This window comes from Lissotriton vulgaris, chromosome 7 (assembly GCF_964263255.1).
Source record: "Lissotriton vulgaris chromosome 7, aLisVul1.2, whole genome shotgun sequence".
In the NCBI taxonomy this organism is placed as follows: Eukaryota; Metazoa; Chordata; class Amphibia; order Caudata; family Salamandridae; genus Lissotriton; species Lissotriton vulgaris.
In genome coordinates, this window is record NC_141695.1 from 1051810574 (window position 1) to 1051837979 (window position 27406).

Genomic DNA, 27406 nt, shown 5'->3' on the forward strand with positions numbered 1-27406 from the left:
TGAATTGGCAGCCCCAGGGCTTGAAGCAAGCCCCAGCTCACGCTCTGACTCAGCGATCTGTGTAGACAATTCTCCCACCTTGGATGTTAGATAAGTGATGATGCTGGTGGTGTATTTAGGTACCTTCGCATTACCCTCGCCTGCCGCCGCTGTAGCCAGTTTCCGCTTACCCATGATGGAAGAGACGTGGCCCGTCCCGTCCCTGGTCGTCCTTGGACGGCCTTAGACGGCCCGCCCTTGTCCCGGGCTTCTCCCGGGCGGCTCCCGCGCGCGCTCCTCGCGGGTGCGAGGGGCGTTCCGTTCTTTGTAGCGCCTCCGGCGCTCGTGCGGCGTCACTCGCCGCCGGGGCACCTGGGAGTTGTAGTTCGTCAGGTGGTGGCAGGGCGCTGGAGCGCTGGGGAGCTTCGCGCTGGCCTCCTGTGTCCGCTGTGCTCGCTGGCCGTTTCCCTCACGGCTTGTGAAGAACCTGCAAACTGAGGGGACAGACTCTATGGCACTCTTGAGGTGACCAGAAGGCACAGAAACACAATGCCCACTGATGTAGAAAGGATCTGAAGAGACGACATGTGATGCTGAGGATGACCAGGAGCCGTTCACGATCTGTCCCACGTCAGATGTCAGTGTCTAGGTGGTCGGTGTCCTGTGGGAGCACCAACAAGCCTTGGTAGCCGAAACTGGAATGGAAAGCGAAGAGGAACAAATGTTGGGGTCCAGCAAGGTTCAAGGGACTCACCAAAAGCAGGAGAGTCCAAGCATGCAGCGGATCCCACTGAAGCAAGGGAAGACCCTCAGGAGGACCCACAGGCGGAAAGGAACAGGAGTCACAAGAGGATCTTAAGCATCTATCCAAAGTCAGAGGTCCACGATGCCGAAGATGCAGGAAGGACACAGTTCTTCAGGAAGTGAGGTGCCGGAAGCTGGAGCTTTTTGTAGCCTGAAGATCTCCAGAGTGCAAAGCCAACAAGCCTTGGCAACAGCAAGTGTACATGGTGCACAGGGGTTTGGTCCCTACGGCACTGCGAGGGATACTGTTCTCAAAAGTACGGAGTACCTGTGTTGCTGGGCCACGGGAAGTCCGTTGGACAACAGGAGCAGTAGACCAGTCAGCTTCGTTTCAGTGCCTGCAGATGCAGGGGAGTGACTCCTTCACTCCAAGGGAGATTTCTTTGAGTGTCCTTGATGCCCACAGGTCTGTTGAAGAACCTGGATGAAGCACAGCCACAGAAGATGCAGAAAACTTGAAGAACAGCGAGACCAGGAGCAGCAGGAGTCTTCCTTGGTGCAGTCTCGGTTCTAGTCGAAATCCAAGGGTCCAGGCAATTGAAGAGCGACAGTTTCAGGGTTTAGTCTGATCCCATGATGAATCTGAGGACCCACCCACAGGGGAACCCTTAAGTACCCTAAGGAAAGGGTTGGGATTACTCTGTGGTTGGGGGGTCTTTCCCAGAGTATAGGCTGGACAGAGGGTAGGATACTTCCCTGTCCTTTGTCCAGTTTTGCGCAAGAGCGGGAACCAAGGGTTCCTAAACTGGCTCAAACCGGAGATTGCAAGGAGTGCACCAAATGTGCCCTTCAAAGCAGTCTGGTGGCACTGGCTAATGCCCCCACACCAGTCTAAATCACCAAGTCCTGTCTGGGAGGTGGTTGCACCTCCCTTAAACAGGACACCAATTGTTCTACTTTCCCCTGCTTGAGTCTGGCTCAGCAGCCGGTGGGCAGAACTGTCTGTGGTCGGGGGCGCACAGCGGGATGGCTGGGTAAGACCGCAGCTCCGCCGGACGACCGACATCGTACTGGATGAAACCCATCTAAATACGCACAAAATTGTTAACAAATGGCAGAAACTGGTGTCGGAATGTAGCGTGCATCTTTTGGACTATGCATTCGTAGGCTGAGGAAACAAGAGCGTGAGAAATCGGAGCGCTTAGTTGACGGTGCGAAGCAATGGATAAAATGGCAGCTGCCGCGCTACTCAGCGACCTTCCCCCCAGTGCCTACCAGTAAGTGGGGAATTGTGTTCAGATATCGTAACTCCTGTGGTGACTGTGCGATTTGAAAGCAAGTGGAATGCCCTGATGACTGCAAGCAGGGACTCTAAATGGTCATAAACGGCGCTGTCTCACTTCGCCATTCCGGGTCAACGAGGCTCAGCCAGTATACACGGAGCTAATGTGTGCAGGGAGGACACAGCGATATCGTGCGCGGAAACAGCGATGCCCATGATAATGAAGCTGGAGGAGGTGAGCACAGTTGCGGGAACCGCTGGGGGAGATGGCATGTTCGGCGCGTTCATGTGTGGCGCCACTTTCACATGATTGCAACTGGGTCCACTGTACTTCAGAACTCTAAGCGGCAATATAACGTGGCTGCCACCGTGGGGTCGACGTCGCTGAGATCTCCGACTGTGCATGATTCTGGAGTTCATTGCTCATGAGTGATGCTTCCTGCTGGGTGCTCACGGCGGAGGCGGCGCATTACCAACGCTTTGGGCGCTAACTGAGTCCTCGGAGACCCGGCCGGTGAGTGGCTGTTACCGCCTTACTGTTGCCGCTGCAGACCCGTCGCACTACGGTCCATTACTGAGCCAAGCAATACCACTAGAACGTGCCCCATGCCGTGGCACCTACGGTGTAGCGCTTCATAGACTCTGCACGCGACGTCGCACCACGGTCCACACAAGACCACCACATTAGCGGTTCGGAGCCGCATGGTCACAAACAAGCACCCCGGGAGTCGGATGAAGGCAACGGGGGGCCCGTGTGAGTGATGGTTGGCTGGAGGACCGAGTGACCATACACCATTACCAACCGACCATCGATCTGAGCACAAAAACGGCGACATCCACAAGATTAACAAGGTCCTCCCTGCAGATAGCTAAAACACAATCCAATCCGCAAGGGATGATGGTGAGGCCAGACAAGCAACAACAAAAGATCAGCTTCGAAGCTAAGAAGACCCCTAAAAAAAACTCGGAACAAATGGCAGAGGGTGGCGGACCACCCGAGATGGCACCCAACAACAACATGGAGAAAATACTTCAGGCCATTCAATCAAACTTGCAGGATATTAATGGTAAGCTGGATCACTTAACGTGTAGAATGGATGGCATGTCGGATAAAATTGAGAAACATGGCGAAAGACTGGAAACGGTTGAGACCAGAATTTCAGAAGTGGAGGACGAGGCACGAGTTACCGCAACAAAATGAGGTGGCATGGAGCTGGTTCTGGAGGTTATCCGTGCGAAGGAGGAGGAATTGGAAGCGCGTTCAAGACGCAATAATGTGCGCATCACAGGCGCACCAGAAACGACGAACACGGGGCGCATGGAACTATATGTAGAACTATGCACTGAACTGTTTGGAGCAGAGGCCCTGTCCTCCATCTTCATTGTTGAGAGGGCTCATAGGTCCCTAGCGCCACGTCGTCCACCTGGTGCCACGCCGAGACCCATCGTGGCGCGGATATTAAATTATCGTGACAGAGACACCATCCTCAGACTTGCGCGGGAAAAAGGGCCCATCACCCATCAGTGTAACAAGCTAGAATTTTATCCGGATCACACAGTCGCAGTTCAGCAGGCAAGGAGGGAGTTTGCAGCTGTGAAAGCCAAGCTCGGGGAGCTCCATCTTGAATATTCTATGCTGTATCCGGCTCGGCTTCGTGTGAAATGGGAAGGTAAAGCGGTCATTTTGTCGAGTCCAAAGGCAGCGCAGGAGTTTATTAAAAAAAGCAGCGAAACAAGCTAAAACCAATGCTCGAGACGAACAGCACATAGATTCAGAATGAGAGTTAACGATGGCTGACAAACGAACGTTGATGACCAGCGGTAAGGCTTTTTCAGTCACTTTGTAAGGCGAATTCTTATTCTCTACACCTGGTCTGGGGGTGAGGGGGATTGTGGATCATGCTCGATACGCGACGTACTTTGCTGAGGGGCAGCGGCGGATCTATTGACATTCAGAGACAAGGTACCGTTACTCATGCAGTATATATGCTATCACTAACAATAAGGGACACAAGCACATATCGTAGCATACTCAGTGTCTGCTGCAAGGTCCCCCGGGTGCCATCTTGAAGTGCACGGGAGCTGTAACATGCGGTGGCAGTATGGGACCCCCGAATATTGAGTGAGACACACAGGTTTAATATCACTGGCACAGTGAGCGCTATAGGGGTTGCATCGCGCGCCACTGGACGCTCTATGTGCATGTGTTTGATCGCCTACGAATCTATGATGTATTGTGTTGCAACATGACACTATTCTACACTGTTCAAGTTCTATATGCGCTCTTGCACTGAGCTCTCACGTTCCAGTTACATGAATGTCCAGCTACTGATGGGTGGTGGGACACATTACAATCCTTTGCCACCGTGCCAGTCCGGACATATTTGTATTTCCTAACTGACGAAGTGCTATTGAGATGCAATAATTTACCATGGCGTCTGCGACTGCGTCTTGTATAGTTGATGATAATTTTGTAACATGTACTGGCATGCTAATTTACTGCTGCGCTCTGGTTTGCTAAGCGTCGGCTGCTCTTTGATAGCCGGCATTAAAGCCTTCTGTGATTGCACGAACTGTACAGACGATCAAAGGGATGGCCTTGTCGGTTGAGGGGGTACATATTGTGATTATGATTGCACTGGTTAGAGTACGTTGTTACTGCATCACATATAGATGACTGGCACACTGTCTCGCCTACCTTCATATGCTAATGGTCCCACCCAGTGCGAAGGTGCGATGTTATATAGGAAAGACCATACGCACGATGCCAACTGCCATGAGTCATATATGGATAACAATGGGACATAGACACATCGCGAATGTACACACCGAGCGGCATTAGGGTCGTCCACATCCATTTGGTTGGATGTTGAGTTGTGCCCCAAGCGGACCTCCACAAGGGTGTTCCCCAAAAAGTTTTGTTTCAATGGGAAGAGCTACAGTTCTTTCTGGGTTAAAAGGGAGATGTTACAAGGGTAAATGGCTTTGGCAGGGTTGGGTTGCTGGAGTGGGTGGGGGTGGGAAGGGCGGGAGTTTCGTTACTGTTATGAGACCAACTCATCTGAACTGTGCAGTGCGTATTAATACAGGGCAACAGTGGGTTATTGAGTCAGGTACAAACGCACAAATTACATGGAACACTGCTCGTGCTCATGCTTGTGATGGGCTGCTACTTTTGATGTCTTTACTTTACCAATGTCACGAATGACTACTAATGCAGGCGGAAATCAGGTAAACCTCCTCACGTGGAGCGTTAGGGGTTTCACACAACCAAAGAAAATAAGACAGATATTCGCTTACCTGAATAGATGGGATATAGACGTGGCCTTGTTACAGGAAACGCACATTACACCCAACTCTCATCATTCCTTGGGTAAACGCTGGGCTGAATCATCCTACACTTCCCATTATTCATCCTACTCTAGAGGGGTGGTAACACTGATCCGAAAAGGAATGAATTTCACACAACAGGTGACACAGGATCCTAATGGCAGATGCGTTGTTGTGACTGGAATGTTGTGGGGGCAAAGAATAACTTTTCTTAATGTTTATGGTCCAAATGTGGATGCGCCCGAATTTATCCAGGAACTCTGGGGTCATCTCCAACCGCTGAAAGACACTCACATCATATGTGGGGGCGACTGGAATGTGGTCTTAACAGATGATTTAGATAGATCCCCACATTCTTCTGAACCACACAAACAAGCAAGGTTGAAGCTCCAGCATATGCTACGAGATTTGTCGTTAACGGATCTTTGGAGACACAGATACCCTGACATCCCGGGTGCGACACATATCTCTGCCATACATAACAGCTGGTCGCGCCTCGATTACTGGCTAGGTACCGATAACATCACACTATGGGCCCAAGATGTGCATGTATTCCCCAGGACACTCTCGGATCATAATCCTGTTCTGCTCAAACTCACAATCCCACATTACACTCCGCCCCCCTTTCAATGGAGATTCAATTCCCGTGCCCTCACAGACACAATTTATGCCCACACTATTCATACAGCGATCGAGGAATATTTTCAAATAAACGAGCCGGTAGTGGATGATCCTGGGCACCTATGGGAAGCTTTCAAAGCGACGATTCGGGGTGTATGCATGAGCACCACTGTGGGCATTTTGCATGACATAAAGCAACAAATAAAACGCTGCGAAACACGTATGAGTGAACTAGTAAAAACTTTTGAGGCCTCACAGGACATCACCCTACTAGGGGAGCTACGTCAAACACACACAGAACACCAGACTTTTGTGGAAGATGAGATAAAACATCTCGATAAAAAACACATGGCCAGAGCTTACGGTGAGGGTGGTAGACCGGGCAGAATCTTGGCGTCTAAAATGTGTGATGGTAGGAGACAGACATCCATTCTGCGGGTCAAATCGGGAGAGGGCGATTTCAAGACACAAGCATCAGACATTCTAAATTGCTTTGTCGACACGTACGGGGCACTACATAAATCACACCCCATTGCCTCCACCGAGGAGATTTTAAGCTATTTGGAGGATGTAGCAATAGCATGGTTGTTAGATGGGCAGAGGGAATACTTGGCATCACCCATAACGGTAGAAGAGGTCCCGGAAGTGATTAAGTCATTACCAAATAACAAAGCGCCTAGCCCTGACGGGTTCACCAACGAATTCTATAAACAATATGTAGATATTCTGGCCCCCCGGCTGGTGGCGATGTACGTCACAGCCTTCGATCAGGAAGAATTACCCCCCACACTGAGGGAAGCAGTAATAATCACCTTACTGACACCGCACAAAGACCCAGACTTATGCGACTCCTACAGGCCACTGTCGCTTATTAACGTTGATTCCAAGATACTGGCAAAAATTCTGGCGGTCAGGTTGACACCTCTGATGACCAACTTGGTTCTCCCCGATCAAGCGGGTTTTATCCCTACACGCTCCACGGCGCACAACACCAGAACGGTATTTGCCCTCTCGCACTTCCTACAGCCCGCTACAAAGGCAGTGGCGGTGATGCTTGATGCCGCCAAGGCGTTTGACTCCATTGAATGGAGGTATCTGATAACTATCCTTCACAGAATGGGTTTCCCCAAAAGATTCGTGCAATGGGTGTCGCTGATTTACACTAATCCGCGCGCTAGGGTCCGGGTGAACGGATACATATCAAACAGCTTTGCTATTGAGCGGGGTACTAGGCAGGGATGCCCACTATCGCCCCTCCTATTTGCCCTAGCTCTGGAACCTCTGGCTTGCAGGATCAGACAGAAGTATAAGTCGTCTGCCTTGCACTTTACTTCCAGACCGCTTCATATATCTCTGTACGCGGACCTGCTGTCCACCTGAATCCACTTATGAGCGAATACGTAAAATTCGAGGGACACTCTGGATTGGCCATAAACTGGTCCAAATCCTACATCATTCCTCTGACTGACATGGCGACTCCCCTGACCACAGATTACCCATTAGTATGTCAGACTGATCCAATACGTTATTTGGGTGTGATGTTCCATAGGGATCCTGAGATTGTGATCAGAGCGAATTATGGGACGACAATTTCCAAATTCGAGGACAAAATACGACGATGGATACAGCTGCCTCTATCTTTGGCGGATTGCATCGCGATCGTCAAAATGAATATATTACCCAAACTATTATACCTCTTTAATAATATTCCAATCACCCCCCCCCCCCCCCTCACCCCCCCCCCCTCCCTCACCCCCCCCCGGGAGAAGTGTTCCGACGCATTAAGTCACTAGTCCTGCAACTCGTTTGGGCGGGCAAACAGGCGCGCATAGAGCTTCAGACACTAACACTGCCATATAGCAGGAGCGGATTCAGCGTACCAGATTTTCTCTTATACTACCTCTGCGCACAAGCGCAATATGCTGCTCATTGGTACCACGAAGTGCCTTACCTTACCCACACGGCAATAGAAGAAAGTGACGCGGATCCAATTCCTCTCACAGCCATTCTGACACATAAACGACAACCTCTTCATGCTCAGGACATAAACCCGGTAGACACTACTGTAAGGGCTTGGCATAAATTGGGGCAACTGGCACATAAAACACCGCTATACGCTTTAGCACTGCCTTTATCACACTACCAAGCGTTATCGGTCACGGGAGAAAAAGTAGGTATGTCATTATTGCAGCAGGTAGGCATGGAGCGATTGGGAGATTTATTTAACGAGAGTAACTTTATAGACCCAGAAGAACTAACTTACATACAAAACCAATCTCCAATGTTTTACTTCACGTATTACAGACTGAAACGTGCTTTAAAGGAACATTACCCCACCTTTCCTACGGAACCGGAAAGTCTAGACACACTACAACTGATCATTACTACGCAAAACATATCACACCTAGTTTCTAGATTGTACACAACGGCACAGGCAGAACTACCGTACACAACAGAGAAAGCCATGGGGAGATGAAACTCGGTGTTATAGGTTCCATTAACGGATCAAGAATGGCAGCAGACTTGCGCTTTAATTCAAATCCTAACTCCAAATGGAAATCTTAGAATAATTCACTACAAATTCCTTCACCATGCATACGACACGCCTGCACGTATGTGTAAATATGGGCTACAAGTAGAAGACAGATGCAAAAGATGTGGCAGTGAGGGGCCTATTTTATGCATTTAGCCTGGTTCTGTTCTAGTGTTCATGAATATTGGATAGAAATACTCACCAAACTGTCTACCATGCTAAAGACGGAAATTACTTGCACAATACGGGTGGGTTTGTTGGGCATAACACCACAATTTAAAGCCACCAAACGTAAATTTTGTGCAATATCATTACTTCTGGCCAAGAGAATAGTACTAAAAAACCAACCACAGCAAGATGGTTACGAGACATGGTGTTAAAGCAAATAAATTTATTAATAGGGACAAGAAGAAGGGCACATTCAAGGTTTCAAAAGAAAGTGGCTTTATTGCCAATAAAGCTGCAGCTGAGACAATTTGCAGGAGTGCAAAGTGATCTGGTTTTTTCAGAAAGCAAGCCAGTTCTTATATACAATTTTCAGAACCTGGATACATTAATGATTAACAATGACATCATGGTGTGACCATGCTAGAATTAGGTCCACGTGTACATTACAGTATCAAGGTGCATTTCAGAAATATGTCTACGTTCACATTTTACATTATTTGCGACGCATCTGACCATGCAGCTACAGGTTAATCTTTAAACCACCACCTCCTGACTTTCAGCCTTGCCTTGGCCGGTTATCTTGAAATGTCAATATGCAATGTTGATCTACTATCAGCAGAGGCCCGTGTTTTCTGCTTTCCAACACAAATGACGCACTTGCTATCTATGCTATCTGTGCTGAGCAAACAATTCGCCTCTTCACTTAACGGGGCAAGGGCAGGCCAAACTTGTCACGTCCTAGGTCAGCGAACGATTCCTAGAAAGGGCTCGCTGAACTGACTGAACTGGCTCTGTACATAGGTGAAAGGCTAGTGAATCATTAAACAACTTGGAGCTACAGCAGAATGGGCACGTTCATGTTCACTTGTCATTCTTTTCTGCTTTCAGCTGAATTTCAGACAACTTAATTTAACCCTCTGTGCACCAGCTGTGCACCATGGAGCAACATTTCATTATGACTAGTGGGCTTATTCTATTTGCAAGCAGGTTAAAAGACAGAAATTAATATAAACTATGGTTCAATTTTAATATTTTCTTTCAACAAAGGGCCAACTAATTTTTCATCTTTTACAAATCGACCCTTTGAACCTCAGTTTAAAATAATTTCATCACGCAGCATATCACAATTTAATAATTATATTGTTCATTCTTATCATTGTCAGAAATGTCTGTTCATTAACTCAGTAGTGACTGTTTGCATCAGCATTCTTTCTTTTTCCTTTAATTTCCTCACTTGGCATTTTGTCAGCTGTCCCAATAGTTGACAGCACATTGGCAGGCAATTAACTAATAGACAACAGCCTATTATTAGTAGGAAAATTGTTATGAACACCATTCCTATCTTCTAACCCCATGCGCTCAACCAACTCCAAAGTGAACCTCCTATATCCCATGTACCAGAATCCTGATGTGCTTCTACACCTATATGATGAAATCTTTTTATTGCTTCCCTGACAGTAACAGAGGAGTCCGGGACATAGGTGCAACAGGACGCCCCTATAATTGCACAGACTCCTCCCCTTTCTGCTAGCATCATGTCGAGAATCATTCTATTTTGTAACGAAACTAATCTCACAGCTTGAAGCTCTACTGTAATATTTTCAAGTATACTTGTTGTTTCATTTATTGTTGCTTCTAGTAGCCTGGATAATCTACTATATCCCTGGAGTTGATAGCTGGACCAATCCATGGTATCAGTCCTTTAAATATGTCACCTGCTATCTGTGATGCTGTATCTCTTTGATCCACATCCACACTTCTCCTGCCTCGCCGTGGTGCATGTCTTTGCATGTCCCTTCGAACTTCTTTTGTGTCTTTTATTGCTATAGCAGGTAATACAAAACCTAGGTGACAACAACCACCCCAATTTGTTGGAAGCCATGTATAAGCCTTCTCTCCACAAATGAAATAAATTGAGTCACCTACGTAAAGTGGAATGCTAATATTTCCGGCCGTCATTTCAAATGTCATGTTACAATTTGTGCTATTTCCCACCTGATAGGTCCCATTACTCTTAATACATATACTCCCTATTGCGTTGTGTTTTCTTAATTTTAACTTTAAAAATGGTATATTCTTATTTGCTTCTTTTGATGGGCCTGCTATCCTAATGCTTGTATTCTTATTTGGAAAGAGCGGAGTAAAGATGTCAGACAGGGGAAATGTTGCATTTTGTTCTATCACTTCCGTGCAGTTCCCTAGTGTCAGAACATCTGCCATATATTTGTTATATAATGTTCCTGCAGGTGGGGCCATAGTTGTCCCTGCACCAGCAGTACTTTTCTTTAAGTTCTGCAAAACAGCTATCAGTTCTATTTTTACTATTGTTATGTAAATGGCATAACAGGATGCTGCAAATGGTAGTGGGACTTGAACCAGGGGCAAACTTTGGTCTTCTGAAGCTGGGAATTGCAAACATATCCAGCAATCTCCCCTTGTTAATATCTTATTGGTATGATGCATCAAAGTCACAAAGGAATTGTGGTGCATATCTTCTCTGTGGGCTATTTCTTCAGGTGACAAAGTGTATGCAGGTATTGTAGCAGGTGTTGTTGGTGTTGGGATCAACTTTTCCATGGGATAGAACACATCTAATAGATATACGGTAATTAATGCTAATAATAACAGACAGAATATCACCCCAGATATGCACATTTTAGACTTGTACCATTTTTTCTTCATTTTTAGAACTCTATTTTCCCTATCCATATCTATCTATTCTTATACTTTCTTTAATTGGATGTAGTGCTATTGATGACACTATGTTGTGAATTATCACTATGAATCTTTACTATAATATAAGCTAAACACACAAAAAGCATAAACACATATAAGGTGAGGCTGTAGTATAAAATATATTGCGAACAGCTATTCGTTAATATTTCAGATGGTCTCTGAGTATTTTTGGTACTTCTCTCCTCCCAAAGATATGCATGTAATTCCTATAAGACATGACCCTTTGATCATGAATATCAATTGTTAGTGCAGCCACATTTACATTTACAGGAGTGTCCACTATACCTCACCCCAAATGTATCTTTCTGAAGCTGGCTGTCCTGATGATCTAGAAAAAGTCCTTTGCTGGTTGCTGCAGCAGCACGGGTGCTCGCATTGACAGAAGGACCCGCAAATTCCTTCTGGATCCGTTCAAGTCCTTTGCTGGTTGCTGCAGTAGCACGGGTGCTCGCAGTGACAGAAGGACCCGCAAATACCTTCTGGATCAGTTCATCTACTAATTGCTGCAGTGGCACGGGCACTATGCAGTTACAGGAGGACTTGCAAATACCTCCTGGATCAGTTCATCTACTCAACGTTGTACTGACCCACTTTTTACTAAGGACTTCCCTGATGAATTGTTGTAGTCTCTTTCTGTTATGCAGACAGGCTGTTATTCCTGGTGGTAGTGTACAATATACCCTAGTTTATTTTTCTCAGTCAGCAAGTACTCTATTCAAGGCTTCTTGTAATGCGAGACTATTTAAATCTTGCATTAGTTGGTATTCTAGCTGACTAAATACTTCCTCAAGGTAACTGAGTGCGTCTTCGTTGTCTTCTTCACTGCTATTCTCAAAGTCAAAAATCGTCGTCAAAATATCTGTTAGGATAATATCTAATAGTAGTACTTCATCTATTTCCTGCAGAAGATCAGGTACCAGAATTACTGGCATTTCATCTCCTTCTTCTTTGTAGATCTCAAATTGTACCTTTTTTCTTCTTTGATCAGTTCTGGTGTTGGCATGTGCTGCTGACCTGGGTCTTGGCTGGATGCAGTTTCAGGAGGTGCCCTCTTGACGTGGCTGGCATGAATCCAAGATTTGTTGTTGGTGCACTTCACTGCTGTCTTTGTGGCGAGTAGTACCTGTTGTGGTCCCTTCCAGCGAGCTTGGAGACAGTTGGACCTCTGGAATGCTTTGATGAGCACCCAGTCACCGGGCTTGAACTTGTGCCCCTCGACCTGCAGCGGCTCTGGAAGGGCTCCCTTCACGTGCTGGTTGATAGAAGCAAGAGTACGTGTAAGTGACATGCAGTAATCATTCAACAGTTCATTCGTCATCATAGGCAGAGCATTTTTGTCTGGAACTCCCCAAGCTACCATTGGCAACCCAGTGACAATTTCATGTGCACTGAGTTTGGTCTTGGCATCTGGTGTGCTCCTCATGCTCATTAGGGCAATAGGTAAGGCATCCATCCAGGTCAATTTTGTGTCAGCACATATTTTTGCTATTTTGGCTTTGAGCACGCCATTTTTTCTTTCCACTGCGCCAGCGGCCTCTGGATGGTAGGCGCAGTGTAGCTTCTGCTGTATTCCCAAGGCTTTGCATGTAACCTTTATTAGTTCATTACAGAAGTGACTGCCATTGTCTGAAAATATTGTTTTTGGGACCCCAAAACGTGGGATCAGTTCCTTTATCAAGCACTTGGCTGTTGAGATGGCATCATTGTGTTTCACCGGATATGCCTCTATCCACTTTGAATACATGCACACCACCACCAGGATATACCTATACTTATTTGTAGGGGGCATCTCCACATAGTCTATTTGCAGGGCTTCAAATGGCATTGTTGGTTTCTGAAAGTGGCCTTTGGGTACTGGAGCAGTCTTACCCACATTGTACTGTGCACATACCATACATGTTTGACATATCTCCTGTGCTATTTTTCTTATGTTCTTGTTCACCCAGAATTTGTCCATGCAATTTACAATTGCATCCCTGCATATATGTGCTGGGCCATGCATGGCCAAACACATAGAGTAGACCATCCTGTCTGGTAACATATATTTATCCTTGGCGCCATTCATCCAACATCCTTGAACAAATGACCCGTTCTTTGACCAACTCATCTGTTCTTCTGTGGTTGCTCCTTGTTGCATTAGTCTTATACCTTCACTTGTTAGATCTAGTGACTTCACTTCATCTGGTAATTCTTGGACAGTTAGTACTAGTGCTGAATTATTTCTCGCTGTCTGTTTTGCTGTTATGTCAGCAAATGCATTTCCCTGGCCTACCTTGTCTGTAACTTTTTTGTGAGCGCTGCATTTAACTATGGTCAATTTCTTTGGAAGTGCCAGGGAGTTAAGTAATTTGGTGATAAGCACTCCGTGCTGTATCTTTGTGCCTTGTGAGGTAATGAAACCTCTTTCCTTCCAGAGTCTTCCAAAGCAATGTGCCACATTAAAGGCATATTGGCTGTCTGTATATATGTTAACACACCTTCCTTCAGATAATTCACAAGCTCGTGTGAGTGCCACAAGTTCTGCTGCTTGTGCAGACAACTCAGGTATCTTACAGGACTCAACTACAGTTTTATTTGTTACAACTGCATAGGCTGCTGATGTATTTCCATCCTCTGTTCTAAGGCAGGAACCATCCACCCACAATTCTCCATCTGCATAGGCTATGTCCGTCATGTCTATTCTACCTTTTGTTTGCTCTTCAGTTAACAAAATACAATCATGGTCTGAGTCCACTAGATCATCAGTGGGAATAGGTAACAGAGTGGCAGGGTTAAGCACATTGCATTTGTGAAGTGTCACATGTGCTGCAAATAAACAGATCTCATACTGCGTGAGCCTGGCATTTGTGAGGTGCTGCGTACGTGTCTTATTTAGTATCAGCTCTACGGCATGTGGAACATAGACATCAACTTCATGTCCTATTATTATGCGTTCTGCACGTTGTAGTGCTAAGGCGGTTGCTGCAACAGAACGTATACAGGAAGGTAAAGCCTTGGCTACAGTATCCAAGGTGGCAGAGAAATATGCGCATGGCCTTTTGTGGTCACCAAACTGCTGGCATAGAACCCCAAGAGCACTCCCGTCAGACTCATGAACATAGAGTTGGAAAGACTTAGAATAGTCTGGTAGGCCTAAAGCAGGAGCAGAGCAGAGAGCTTGCCGAATGGCAAGGAAGCTTTGTTCATGTTCTGGCAACCACTGAAGGGGTTCGGGCGTGTCCTTGTGGGTCAGGGCCAATAAGGGTTTTGAAATCAAGAAGAAGTTAGCAATCCAATGTCGACAATAACTGGCCATGCCTAAAAAGGCTCGCACCTGTTTTTGGGTGCGTGACACTGGTGTCTGTAGAATCAATTTAATGCGCTTATCATCCAATCTTCTACGCCCTTTCGACAGGATGTGTCCTAGGTAGGATACTTCCTGTTGAACAAATTGAATCTTTTCTGGTGAAACTTTGTGACCACGTTCAGCTAAGAAATGTAACAAAATAATGGTGTCAGTTGTACATTGTGCCTCAGAGATGCTACCAAGCAGCAGGTCATCAATATATTGTATTAGCACAGAGTTAGGTGATACATTGAATGTGTCTAGTTCTCTCTTTAAGGCCTGGTTGTAAATGCTCGGGCTTTCTGTGAACCCTTGAGGGACCCTACAGAAGCAATAAGTTCTCCCGCCTATAGAGAATGAAAAGAGGTACATGCTACCTTCATCTACTGGAATTGAGAAGAAGGCATTCTTCAAATCCACTACAGAAAAATATGCCATTTCTGGTGACAGTGTTGACAATATTGATACTACTTTTGGGACAACCAGGAACTGTGGCACCACTATTTTATTAATTTCTCTTAGATCAACTATGGATCTGTAACTTTTTTCATTAGTATTTCCATCGCTCTTTTTTAAGACCGGAAGAATAGGGCTGTTACAAGGACTGCCTGATATTTCTCTAACAATCCCTTCTTTTAGTAAGTCAGCTATTATATCCTGCAATCCCTTTAGACCAGGGGTCTCCAACCTTTTCTGTAGTGAGAGCTAATTCTGCTCAAGTAAAGTCCTGCCGAGCTACTAGCATGTTTTATCACTGTAAAATGCTGATGATACGTATTAACATTACACTATGACCACCCTAAGAATGATTTATCAGTAGTAACCACCCAAACATTCCAGATGAAGTTATCAGCAGAATACTAGGAAAACGTTTATCAATATTAAATGCCTGTAATCAAGTAAAATTCAAATCATCACATGCTGTGTGCCACAAATGGTACTACCACAGCAGTAAGTCTCCCCAACTCAAATTCAATTATTATTCAGCCAACCACTTTAAACGTGTTTTGGAATTGTAATATTTTGTCTTCATTAGCATATTAGTTTTTAAAAATACACATATTTTGCTATCAAAACCACTTTCCACTTTGAGCAATCAAACTCAATTTTCCAAAAGAAAAACCTTTTCAGAAAAAGCATAATTTTTTTCTTTAAAAATCAAATCGGTTTTCATTGTTAGAAAATACACAGTCCCTATACATCAGCTTTTCATTTTCGTTGAGTACTGCCATGTAAAAATGCCTCTGATGAACAAATTCTGCTTCAAATACCCAGGAATTGGAATCATTGGCCATGCTTGCTCAACATTACACTATTAACCCCTTGGGTGCTCATGACGAGGTCAGCTCGTCATGAGCTACGGCACTATGGCACACCTACAAAGCCCTCCACAACACTGGACCCCAATACCTCAACGAAAGAATCTCCTTCTACGCCTCCAAGAGAAACCTCCGCTTTGGTGACCAGGTCTTGGCCGTAATCACCCCATCCACAGAGCCAGAACAGGAGGCAGATCCTTCTACTACATCACGGCCAAGACCTAGAACGAACTCCCCCCTCACCATCAGATGAAACCCCACACTGAAAGCATTCAGGAAGAGCCTCAAGACCTAGCTTTTTGAATGACCACAGCTGCCCAAATGCCCCCCCCCCCACAGTGCTTTGAGACCCTCACAGGTGAGTAGTGCACTCTATAAATCCCTGATTGATTGATTGATAGGCCAACAGATGTGTGTTTGAGTGTTATCAAGAGGTCCTGCCATTGGTTTGGCTGTCTGTATCTCTTACGGGTAATGAAACAAGCAGTGCTGCCTTCTTTAATATACACAGAATCCCTGAGATCGGATTGGTTTTGCTTCACCTCTGAGAGCTACTTTGAGGGTGCTGGTGAGCTACCAATAGCTCCCGAGCTACTGGTTGGAGACGCCTGCTTTAGACCCTCTGGAGCTATTTTGTACTGTGGTATTCTTGGTAATTTCACATTCTGTTTGACTGTAATTGTTACAGGTGTGATGTTCATTTTCCCTGTGTCATTTTTGTGTTTTGCCCATATCCTTGAATCTATCTGATCCATTATTTGTGCGGCAATATTTTGTATTCCTATTGATAGGAAACAGTTGCCCATTTCTTCTGTCATTGGTCCATCTACTTCCAAGAAAACTCCGTCTGCAGTGCACTTAATAGTGGCATTCATCTTTTTTAGCAAGTCCAATCCCAACAAATTAAATGCACATTTGTCTGATATAAGGAATGAATGCGTGTCCTGAATTGGGCCTATACTGTATTTCAAGGGTGCTGAAATTGGGCTTGTTACAAGTATGTTGGTGAATCCCACTGACTTATTTATTTTTCCCGAGAGAGGAACATCTGGAAACTTTTTCTTGGTCAAGGAGGAATTGGTGGCCCCTGTATCTATTAGTAATTCCACAGGTGTACCTTCAATCTTACCCCTCACATATGGTCCAGTGGGATCTACAGGGATTACCATCCTCTGTATTAACTCTCTCGGGCCCCCCTATTGTGCATAATAGTCCCATTCCCCTTGGGGCCCTTCCTGATATATTCCATCATAAGGGTGATGCACCTGCATTTTTGGTATTTGTTCATTATCAAAAAAAATTGTGTTGGGGGGGATACTCTGTAGGGCCATGTTGTGAGTCACGTCCTTGCTGTTGATATCCACCTCTTCCCATGCTCCTTCCCCGGCCTCTTGATCTTCCCATCCCACCCCCTCTTTGTGACTGCTTGACGGGGTGTGGGCATTGAGCTCTCCAGTGATCCTGACCCCCACAATTAAAGCATCCTTGTGTGTGTGCTTGTTCATTTGTGGTGGTATGCTGTGTAGGGGGAGTAGAAAATGACCTTTGTGGGCCCCCACGGCCTCTTCCTCTACCCCTACTTCTTTGTCCTTTGCCGCTATACTGGTTTGCCTGCTGAATCAAAACTTTAGTTTTTAACTCTTTTAATTTGTTATTTTTACTTTCCAACTCCTTTTTACCTAGTATTTCGTAATACTGTGCCAATTGTAAAACGTCTGTTAGCGGTTTGCATGACCAAGTAGGGTTGTACTCTAGAATCCCTTTTTTAATTGATGATTTTAAATTATTTACAAAACAAGAGACAAGTGCACTTTGTGTTGCTTCCTTTTCAGTATCTAAACCACTTGAAGCTGTGAAGACTTTCTGTATTCTAGCGAAAAACCCAGATACTGATTCTTCAGTGTCTTGAATGCATGCATTTAATTTTGACCAGTCTATTTGTTTTCTGGGTACCAGTGTATTTACTTTAGCCATTATTTTTGCTGGTAAGTCTCTAATATCATCGGATATATCATCTCCTCCTTTCCTTGTTACTGAAGTTATATCTTCCCATTTTATTTTTAAAAATTCATCATCCTCTCTCCTTATTTTTCCCCAAATGTCTGGTGGCAATATTATAGAAAACATTTGTTCTATGTCATCCAGTGTGAGAGTGCCAACTCTTAGTATTATTTCTGTCTGTCTGTACCATTCTTCTCTGTCTTGTCTAATGTCTGGAAACTGAAGTGCAAATCTATGTAATTCAACATTTGACCATGGTGTGTGAACTTTAATAGTGGGCTTCCCTTCCTGACTACCTGGTACTTCTCTTAATGGCATGGCAAGAGTAGGAGAATGAGCACTAACTTCCTCATCTTTACTTTTTTTAAGTTTAGTACATTTTCGTTCTAGTATCAGAAGTGTATCTATCCATTCAGCTAATATCTGGACAGCATTTAATATTTCTGTGCTTGTTGCCCCTATTTCCTCTATTGCTGCTGAGATTGTGCTGTTATGAGCACGGGACAATCTGTCAGGTTGGGGGTAGCTGTCTTCCTCAGGCCAATGTTTGTCCCATTCTTTAAACCAGTTGTAACTTTTCTTGTCCAGTTTTTCCAAAGCACTGCGTTGAAGTGGAGGCGTGAAATCAGTAGGAAAGCTGCTTTTTGCACTACGCCATGTAGAAGTACCATTTTTCATAACCTCCATCACCCACTCGTGTATTATTTTCTGTTCTTTTTCTGATATTTTTGTGCGTAACCCTGGTCTACCAGAGGTAGAAAGAGGTGTATCTTGAAGTTGTACAGGTACTGTCTTACTAGTTGGTGACGTAGCTTGTGGTGTGCGTGTGTGTGGTGCTGGTGAAGTTTGTGAAGTTTGCATTGTTTGCGGGCTGTATGGTGGTGGAGTTGTCAATAATGACTCTATTACAGGATCCTCTGTATCTTCCTGTTCTAAGGGAGCATTAGGTAGAGTGGGGTACACATCTGGTATAGGCTTGTGAACTGTAAGGCATTTATCCATTTCCATTTCTTTTTCCCTACAACTTGTTACACATCTTTCTTTTGCCTTCTCCCTATCATGTGCCAAAGCTTTCCCTTTCGTTGTACTAGGTTCCCCTGGCCACCTGTTAGCGGCGTATGACCGCCATGCATGAAATGCATCCCATTGTAATAAACGTACTTTCTTCCCTTTCTTTTCACGTTCCCTTAAACAATCTTCTAAATTAAGCATTTTAGCTCTGTCAAATGTCCCATATTCTGGCCACTGTAGATCAGGATTTTTCTTGGTATAATGAGTCCATTGATCTAGATGAATAGCTGTATGGTACCCTTTTTTCCGTGACACGTACCATGCTGGTGTGCCACGAGGAGGTGTGGGTTGAGTGACATCTAAGGCTGCCCTGCGGCCTTTGGCTGTGCTCAAAAATAGTTTGCTAAGCATAGTGAATTTTATTTAGTTACTAAATGTATTATTTTTTATTTCCTTTTTTTTTAAAGTGCACTTAAAATACACTATTGTACACTACTTTACACACTTTTTTATACTGTTTTTTAACACTTTTGCAAGATACAGTTGTATGACCTATTTCAACAATATGCATATGTACTTTTATTTTTTTAGACGTCTTTCAGAAGCATGCTCTGTCTAAAGGCGACCACCCACGGTCCCTCTCCTAAAAACGACCACCCACGGTCCTTCTCCTGTCCTTGGGATCCTTAAGATCTTTCACAGGTTGGACAGTCCTCCTCAGGCACCTATCTTAAAGGCGCCCTCAGACCTCCCCTAGAGACCCCTAATGAATCTCAGTTTGTACTTTCTGATGTATTTTAGAAAAACACTATTCAATTGATGAAATTGAGTTCAGTGCAATTAAGCACTGCCTACCTGACGTTGTATGCACCCTTCTTAGCTGTGGCAAAATCACCTGATGGCTCAAAGGAAGCTGGTGGTGTCTTTTGTCAAAGGCTTATCAACGGGAGCCTTGTCATCTGGGCTAGTCAGGAAACAAGTCCTCTCAGTAGCTGCGCAGAATACACCGAGACAGGAAGGCTCCTGAAGAATCCAAAGACAGCAGTTCTTTATCCCCTGCAGAGACCATCAGTTCCTGTAGAGTCACAGCGCCATCTGTTAAAGCAAATAAATTTATTAATAGGGACAAGAAGAAGGGCACATTCAAGGTTTCAAAAGAAAGTGGCTTTATTGCTAATAAAGCTGCAGCTGAGACAATTTGCAGGAGTGCAAAGTGATCTGGTTTTTTCAGAAAGCAAGCCAGTTCTTATATACAATTTTCAGAACCTGGATACATTAATGATTAACAATGACATCATGGTGTGACCATGCTAGAATTAGGTCCACGTGTACATTACAGTATCAAGGTGCATTTCAGAAATATGTCTACGTTCACGTTTTACATTATTTGCGACGCATCTGACCATGCTGCTACAGGTTAATATTTAAACCACCACCTCCTGACTTTCAGCCTTGCCCGGTTATCTTGAAATGTCAATATGCAATGTTGATCTACTATCAGCAGAGGCCCGTGTTTTCTGCTTTCCAACACAAATGACGCACTTGCTATCTATGCTATCTGTGCTGAGCAAACAATTCGCCTCTTCACTTAACGGGGCAAGGGCAGGCCAAACTTGTCACGTCCTAGGTCAGCGAACGATTCCTAGAAAGGGCTCGCTGAACTGACTGAACTGGCTCTGTACATAGGTGAAAGGCTAGTGAATCATTAAACAACTTGGAGCTACAGCAGAATGGGCACGTTCATGTTCACTTGTCATTCTTTTCTGCTTTCAGCTGAATTTCAGACAACTTAATTTAACCCTCTGTGCACCAGCTGTGCACCATGGAGCAACATTTCATTATGACTAGTGGGCTCATTCTATTTGCAAGCAGGTTAAAAGACAGAAATTAATATAAACTATGGTTCAATTTTAATATTTTCTTTCAACAAAGGGCCAACTAATTTTTCATCTTTTACAATGGCTAGCTGTAGGGATAGACTCCTAACGTATGAAGAAGAACTTCCGGCGAAATCCAGACCCAAAGATTTCTGGTGTTACCTAACCGACTATTTAAACACCGTGGTGGTTGGGTCAAACGAATGTCCTGAAGACGAGGTGCAACATGAGTAAGACACAATTACTAGGAGATGTACGCCTCATGGCTCTTGCTCTGCGGTTGTGATCTGTATGATTCAAACTTCACTGATTTGTCTAACAGAATATAAGGGTCTCAGTTAAGTAGTTATATTTGGTTGTTTTATGTTCACTTCTGTGCACCGCCAAAACCTAAAAACGATACACAATTGTATGCTTCACGCCGCCAGACCACGTGTTGTCGGCTAATGGGCTGTGTATTAACACCACAATACTATGATATGTTTGATGTTGCAGCCGGCCCCAGGGTTGTAGGCTCCTGGCTGTGTATATTTTATTTGCTGTAATAAAGGTCTTGGAAAAAAAAAATAATTAAAAAAAAAAGAACTGTCTGTGGTCGGCAGTAGCACTAGCTGGCTTGCAGACTCTGAAAAGCTGTTACCCGGAGTACAGGGGTGTCGCCTTGGGATCCCCGCAGTACATGGGATCATACATTTTTAACACTGGAATCGGTGGTTGTTTACGATTCCAACATGTTTGATACCAATCATGACTGTGTTCGGTGCAGCCAGTATATAGTTAGACATCTCGTAATGGCGGATGTCCACTATATTTCTTAAAATAGCTGACCGCACTTACAAAGCCTGGAGAATTCACTCCAGGGTTTGTAGGGGTGTCCAGCTCATGCAGGGGCACCCTCACACGTGTAACCAAGCACCCTGCCCTCAGGACTAAAGAGCCTGCCACAGGGGTGACTAATAGGGTTTGAGATCAGTGACCTCAGATATAAGAAAATGTATATCTGTTGTGAGATGTGCAAGCACCAACTCACACAAGGCTGCAATGGCAGACCTGTAGTCACAGTTAAGTGGTCTATCATGGGTTGCATAATACATGCTGCAGCTCATGGGAGACCCCTTGGTGTGCCTATGGCCCGGGTACCTTAGTACCATATACTAGGGACTTATAGGTACCAGAGTACTTAACATGCCAATTTTAAGGAAGAAAGCATAGATGCAGGAACCCAACAGACTATGTAAAAAAACACTGACACCAGGCATAAAATGTGGGTAACCATGTAAGAAGGATCCTACCTTCCTACACTGTCTCTGCTCCACGCGTCAGAGTTTCCTGGAGCCGGAGCGACCCCAGCCGAACTCAAGGAGTTCTATGAGGCCATGCACCTCCTATTCGGGCGGCCCGAATCCTCTGAAGCACCTTCAGGGCCCACAGGTTCCGGGAGGATCCTACTGGATTTCAACTGCAAGGATCACCCCTCCCCACCCCCCAGCGACAATCGGGCCCACAGATTCAGAGTTGGATCCCCAGCCACTCCGACTGCAAGCTTCCTCGGAGCCCACTGCAGTGTTTTCATTCCTCTGCCACCAAGATAGTGCAACGGCGCCAACCCAATTGTCAATCACAACTCCAATACGGGGCTGGATCAACGCCACCTGACATCGGAGCCAACCACTACCACGGTCTCCAGATTGGAGCCAATGCCTTTTACTTTTGACAGGCCTGGAGAAGGAGACGAATGAGAGGGGTTTGAGGACCCTTATTCGTTTCATCATCCAGATAAACCAGAGGACAAATGGTATGAGGAACTGGTGGATGCCAGTAGGTTAGACACCTCACCAGATACTGACTTGGCCTCTCCCACTAAGGCTACTGAAGAAAGGGCCTTGTTTGCAAAAGTGGTGTGCTGGGCGGCTAAGATCCTGGACCTTCAGCTGCTCTCTGTGGCTGTCAAGACAAACTTCTTGACTGAGGTGCTTCAGCCACGAGTTGGCCCTGTCGAACCTCGACAACCATTTAATGAAGCCCTTACAGGCGTTCTGCTTTGTTCCTATCCCAAGCTCTGCACAGCAACACCTGTTCACTGGACAATTGCCCACTGCCATTGCCTCGCTCCTGGGGACCCCAGTTTCTTCACCCAGCACCCCACCCCGGACAACTTGGTGGTCTGAATCTCCACCTCTAGGATCAGCCCCAGCGTGTTCCCTACCACTCCACCCGAAGAATCCAAAAGGCTGGATACATTTGGCAAGAGGATGTTCTCTTCTGCCAGCCTGGACCTCCGGTCGGTGAACCCAGTCTGCCTTTTTGGGCGACACATGGTGTCGGACTCAGTTGTGCAAGTGCTGACCATGGTCTCTGAGGAGGCCCAAGCCATACTCCGCCAAACCGTATCATAAGGGCGAGACGCAGCAAAGTTCTCCATCAGATGTGGACTGGACACAACAAACTCATTGGACAGAGCAATTGCATCATCAATTGCCCTTCGACACCATGCCTGGTCTAAAACTACTAGCTTTTCAGGGGATGTCTAACGTCTAATCTTCCCTCATGAACATGCCCTTTGATGGCTTGTAGCTTTTTGACGCAAAGGCAGACTGCGCTTGTGCACTTTAAAGGCAGCAAAACTATATAGCCAGGTCTTTGAGCCGCTCCACAAACACGGTGGGAACATCAGCCAGAGGTCAGGTCTTTCCACCATCCCCCAGAAGCCACAGCCGCATAACCTCATTAGTTCACCCTTGTACCAACACTGGCACTCAGTGGTAGCAGGATATGCCATCACCTGCCCCACTGTCAGTCTAAACTATTGGGCAAGTGGGTTCTACAAATTGCCCTTAGGGGATACTCTGTCCCCTTTCTGGAAACTTCCTCCTCCCATGCCACCCACTTACGACCAGCTGACAGAGAACCATCTATCCTTGATACATCAGGAAGTGTTATCTCTTTTAGCCAAAGAAGCCATCAAGAGGGTTCCTGCATCAGAAAAAGGTTGTGGTTGCTTTTTCAGCTCCTTTTTCTTGGTCATAAAGGAGTGAGACTTCCATCTTATTCTAAACCTGTCCCTTATACTTTCCTGAAGAAGGAAACATTCAAAATGCTCATATTAGCTCAGGTCCTGTCTGCTCCTGAGACTGGATGGTGGTGGTGTATTTTGATGATGCCTATTCCCACATCTCTGTACTTCCTTCCAGACATTACCTACAGTTCATTGTGGGCCAAAGACATTTTTAGTTTGCTGTGCTCCCTTTTTGCCTTACCAGCCAGTGCACCTCGGCTGTTCGCCAAGGTGATGGTGGTGGTTGCAGCACACCTATGGAGGTCAAGGTTCCAGTCTTCCCCTAACTCGATGGTAGGCTGTTGAAAGCAGGCTCACCCCAGGCAGTTGTCTACCACCGCCAGATTACAGCGGACTTCCTGCATTAATTGGTGACACTATCCACATGCCAAAGTCACACCTGACTCCCTCTTAGATGCTCCCTTTCATCAGAGCTGTTCTGGACACAGTACAGTTTCTGACCTATCCTCCTGAGCAGCTAGTCCAGGATATTCAATCTTTGATACAGATGTTTCAGCGTCTAACCTGGATTTCAGTGAGACTGACTCTAAGACTGTTGGGTCTCATGACCTCCTGCATTCTGCTAGTGCCACATGCCCTTTGGCTTATGCAAGATCTGGAGTTTGGATCTGAAGTTCCAGAGGGCACAGCATCCCATCAAATCTCTCTGACCTGGTCCCAATTCTGGAGGGAACTGAAAAAGACCTGCAGTGGGTGGCTGATTAACTGTGATTTGGTCTGTGGCTGACGTCTCTTCCTTCCCCAAAGGGAGTTGACTGTTCTCACGCGTCACTTCTGGAATGGGGTTGCCTTCTGGGAGAGGTGGAGATCAGAGGGCTGTGCTCCACATCAACCTGTTGGAAACTTCAGGTGATCTGATTGGCATTGAAAGCCTTTCTTCCTTTGATCAGGGGAAGGCTGGTGCAAGTGTCCACAGACAACCCCACAACCATGTGGTACTGGGTATTCCGTCAAAATATCAAGTTGGAAAGGTCGACTTACACTAATATAGAGTTTAAAATATTGTGACACAAATATCGACAGAAAGAATATTGTGGTGAAGAATATCGACTTTAAGGTAAGAAATATTGATTTTAAAAAGATAGAAGTCATTAATATTTGCAAAAATATAGTTTGAAATATAGATGTTTTAATTATGTATTGTAGTATATATTTTAAATGTATGTGATGTATATTTTTTTGTATTAGTTTTTTTAAAAAGTTATATTTTTAGTAGTTCATTTTATTTTAAAGTTTGCGTTTTTTAGTTCCATAGCGGTTGTGGGTTTATAGGGGGAATAGGGTGGGAAGCAATTTAATTATATTAAATTAATTAATATTTTTTATTTATAAATATTTAATTGAGATTTTATAATTGTTTTTAATTTTTAGGGGTAAATGTTGTGAAGGTTGTGGAGTAAATAGCGGTAAGGATGGGAAGTCATTTATTTTTAATTAAATGTTAATTCATAATTAATTGATGATTAATTATGGTAAGTGTGTAATTTAGGTGCCAGTTATGGATTTTAAAGGGGTTATGGATGGGAAGTAATTTATTTTTAATTAATTAATTAGTTGATAATAAATATTAATTAGACTAATTGTTTAATTTTTTTTTTGTTTGTTGATTTCGTGTTCATAAGGGTGAAGCGTGGGGGGTAAATTAAGTTTACTTACTTTATTATTAGTTGTTAAATAGTATGCAATTTAATAGATGTCTTTTTAATTGTGTAATTCAGTTCAGTTCAAATAACTTTATTCGATTCACAAGAATCATAAAATTGGATCATACATATATAAAACAATTTAGTATACACTTTTTTTTTCTTCTATATAAAAATTGGGGTGAGTTCAATGTTCTCAGTTTTAAAAATAAAAGTTAATTTTCCAGTAACAATTCATACCTTTTCCTAATTGACAGCGAAGTTCTAATAAAGTTAAGCTCAGCACTACAATTTACATTGGTGGACAAATATCGTATATAATTTAAACCTTCTTGATAGGAACAGGGGCGAATTTCCTTTAAAAGAGGCTTAAGAAAGTGTGCCTTAGTATCTTTATAAAGTGTGCAAAACAGCATAAAGTGCATAGTACTTTGTTGGGCTAGGTTATTACAGGGACACGGAGTCAGTCTCTCACACCAACTCGCCTGTTTAGGGAAAGCCACAAGAAAGTGCAAGGTGCAGTGATGGAACCTAGTCAAGAGGAAACAAGCTTGTGTTTGTATAGTGAAAGACAAATAAAATTGCTGATGGAATAACAATCCATCAATAAAAACAACATTTACCCGGTCTGAGGTGCTTATTTCTTTATAGTATGCGTTTTTTATGATTGATTTCATATTAGATTGAATACCATAGGGATTATCGTAGTAGTGACCCAAGCCAATCCTGTGAAAAGTATTTTTGACATGTCATAAAGCCAGGGGATGGACAGGGCCTTTTCCAAGTTCATGCAGTCTCTGATGATCACTCTTGAATATAGATCATCCACGGTCCATAACTTTCACCACAAGATCAAATGGGCAATGTTTATTCTATCTCTGACAGTCTAATTCCACTTCAGAGTGACAAAATTGTGTAGGAAAACTAGTTGGGATCATCAGCAATCTTTTCAAGAATTTATTTTCTAAAATCTGTATCTGGACGCTTTTTTGGTGACCCCCATACACTTGCCTTATATGTTGCAACTCAGAGACATTTTGATTTATAGAAGGTCAACATTTCTGGCACTGGCTTGTGACCCAAGTTGGACGAAAAACGGAACAGCCCCTCTATAATTCTACCAGTGTGTTGTGCCCTGGCTACAATCAGATGGTCCTAGTTTAATTTATTATTAAAAACATTACCCAGGTATGTAAAACTGGGTACCTTGTCAATAGCATTTTTGTTTACCACAAATGTTCGCTATTTAGTCTGCTTTGGGCCACATACCATAACAAACGATTTACTAAAATTTACTTTCAGGTCCAAACCCGTCATAAAATCAGTGAAAGCAATCAACACTTTTTAAAGGCAATTGGCCGTCAAGGCCATCAAGACCGTGTCATCAGCATATGACAATAAGGGGACCAGCTGCCCTCCTATACTATGGTAATCCAGGTGTTGGTCTAGTAAAAATTTCTACACCCCATTTGTTTATAAAAGAAATAAAAAAGGAGCCAGGATGCAGCCCTGTCTAATGCCCTCTGTTAAGGCAATGGTCCTGGTCTTCTCTCCTCCTTGGTCGTAACAGATAGAAACGGTGGTTGACACATGCAGCCTGCGTAACAGGGTAATAAGAGCTTCCTCAAAGCCCATATTCTCCATAAGTGTCCACAACTTGTCCCTCCTCACTGTGTCAGATGCGCTGGATAAGTCCATGAATCGCTGGTGGATCGAACCTCCCCTGGCCTTCATGTACTTACCCATAACTAGGGAGAGGTT